The 2,828-nt window shown below is 34.9% G+C and overlaps 1 non-coding gene across 1 annotated transcript; it reads right to left on the bottom strand.

The window, feature by feature from the left end:
* Positions 1 to 1,527: 1,527 nt before the first annotated feature.
* Positions 1,528 to 1,610, bottom strand: TRNAL-UAA (transfer RNA leucine (anticodon UAA)). The gene has a single exon. It is a non-coding gene; the product is annotated as a tRNA-Leu (tRNA).
* Between the last annotated feature and the right edge of the window lie 1,218 nt (positions 1,611 to 2,828).

Raw genomic sequence — 2,828 nt, 5'->3', positions numbered from 1 at the left:
ATCAGCAAAAAAAAGATGTGAAAGTTCTGGAGCATACCGTGCTATTTTAATTCCCCGGAAAGCATCTTCCGCTCTAAAGACTCCAAGGAGTCGAGAGAGGATTTCCATAATAATCAGAAAAAGATAAGGACTTAACTGACAACCTTGTCTTAGCCCTCTACTCCCCTTAAAATAATTATAGGGTGCTCCATTCAATTTAATTGAAAAGGATGTGGATGAGATAAGACAGAACATCAGATCACAAAATTTATCATCAAATCCCAGACATTTTAAAACTTTCAAAATGACGCTCCATTCCACCATATCATAAGCTTTTGACATATCCAACTTAAGAGCAACAAATCCATTTTTTGCTTGACTTTTTCATGAAGTGGAAAATCTCATTTGCAAGCATAATATTATCAGTTATTTGTCTACCCGTCACAAAAGCAGCTTGGCAAGGAGAAATAATATTATGCAACACAGGCTTTAACCGAGAAGCCAATAGCTTCGCAATTATCTTGTAGGACACATTACACAGACTAATGGGTCTATAGTCAGAGACCTCAACAGCCTTATCCTTCTTTGGAATAAAGTACAACAGAGTATGGTTAATTCCAAGGGGGAAGACAGCACGATTAAAAAATTCAAAGACAAAGCGTAACACATCCAATTTAATCAATTCCCAAAACTGTTGAAAAAAGCATGCCTGAAAACCATCAAATCCAGGGGCCTTCGAGGCTCCAAAGGAGAAAACAATTTTACGGATATCCTCCAAGTTCGGGCAGGAAGAGAAACTATTATTAACAGTAATGGAGCCTTCAGTAGGGAAAATCATATCAACAATTGGGGGAAGGGATGGGTTACTGGATTTATACAGGTCCTGCATAAAACTTGCAAAACAATTAGCAATACTGGCAGTATTAGAGACAAAAGACTCCCCTTGTTTGATAAACTCAATTTTCCTCCTTTTCACATGAATTTTTGCAGTATTATGGTAAAACTTGGTATTCCTATTCCCATTAGAAATGAATTGAACTCTAGATTTTTGAAACCAAAAGGTTTCTTGAGCTTCATAGATCCTCTGTAACCAACTAATCTTTTGGTGATAAAAATCCCAATTAGGCCAAGAACATTGTTCCATAGCAGCCAATTCCAGTTTCAATCTATCACATAACGACTGAATATTCCAAATTTTTTAGCATTCCATCGCCTAAGAAAATTTGAGGTTGTAGCTAACTTTTGGCCAAGGCCCTCACATCCCAACTTGTTCCAAGACTCCCTCAAATCATTTTGGAAATCCAAGACCCTTACTTTTATATTTGTATCTAGTAATATAACTTTTCTTCACATAAAAAAAAAGTATGGTTTGGGTGACGGTTACTAAGACATGGTCAGGTAGGGTTTGGATATAACGTTTAGGTCCCTAAGATAATTGGGCCACCCAACTCGTCCCATTGACTTTATTGATGCCTCACCAAGGGGGCGTATTTACATGTGATATGTAACGAGAATGAGAGATGTATCAAATCAAAACTGTAGAAAAAATGCTGGCTGTGGGGTTCGAACCCACGCGCACTTGTGTGCAGAAGATCTTAAGTCTTCCCCCTTAACCTCTCGGGCAAACCAGCTGTTATGTTAAATAACCGGTTTTATAGTTATATCACCTACTTAGAAAAATCATTCATTTTGTACCAGTCTTATTTACAGAAATAGAAATTAATACTAAAGACCACCTCATCGGAGGCTTCAATTCAATAAAGGAGGAGAATGTATTTTCCGTAAGGGTGCAATATTACTTGTAATGACCCCAACCTCACTTGAATTGCTTTGTCTCAAAAATTTTTGCTATTGAGAGCACCAGGTCCAGGTCAGGGTACCCCCTGGATTGGGTGAGTGTTGAGTGTTTGGTTGGCTTGGTTTGGCCCAGCCTGGCTTGACCCTTACCTCTTATAGGAAATATTTGGTAAATATAGGGCAGCATCATAGTATTATGGATTATAATTTGACAACACACAATGTAGATATGCTTGTGCAACATCTAATGGAACATTTACTATGGCTTCTACATACAACATTGATATCATGGCTTTCATCAACAACCAACCATAAAGAGCTTGGCCGAAGATTTGGAAAATGGATAATTATTGTTGTCCTCATGTACTTTGATTTATTACTATTTTATCTCCCGTACTTTATCAAATTACTAATTCAATCTTTAACTTTGTCTACAAATACTAATGCTCCCTACTGCTAAGTTCCGTTAATTTCCCTAATGATGTGGCATCTTTATATTTTCTTAAAAAACCCAGAATAACTTTGGTGTTTTTTTCTTTACTTATTTACCTTTTTGTCAAGTTAAAATACTACCGTTAATTAATTATAGGAAAAAAAATTAATCATAAATCTGTTTTCTTCTCTAAATAAAAATGGTCAAATAAATGAAAGAAGTAATTGAATAAAACTCAAAATAGAAACTGAGAAAATAAGTCTATTTTCTTATATTGCTTATATAGACAATTACACAATTTTATTTGGGTTTCAAAGTCATTGACCACAGAATTATTGAAATTGACATTGAAGAAGTGGAAATACTACTTTTGAAAAACATAACAGGCAAAGGGGAAGAAAGAGAACATCTTCCAGTTCATTTGATGATGAATACTTAGTTCTGTAAACTGATTATTTTATTCTATAGGAAAGTATTACAGAGAATTTTGTAGAAGAAGATGGCAAGGAAAAAAAATATTTTAAACCTTAGAATCAACTAATACAATTGAATAACAAAAGTGTTATCTAAAAAAAAATGAAGAAATATGAAGGGAAAAAACCCCTTTCTTCAAGGATTT

Source organism: Hakea prostrata, chromosome 3 (assembly GCF_041222555.1).
Source record: "Hakea prostrata isolate BN-2017 chromosome 3, UWA_Hpros_2, whole genome shotgun sequence".
Taxonomy (NCBI): Eukaryota; Viridiplantae; Streptophyta; class Magnoliopsida; order Proteales; family Proteaceae; genus Hakea; species Hakea prostrata.
This window is presented reverse-complemented; position numbering and strand designations above follow the sequence as displayed.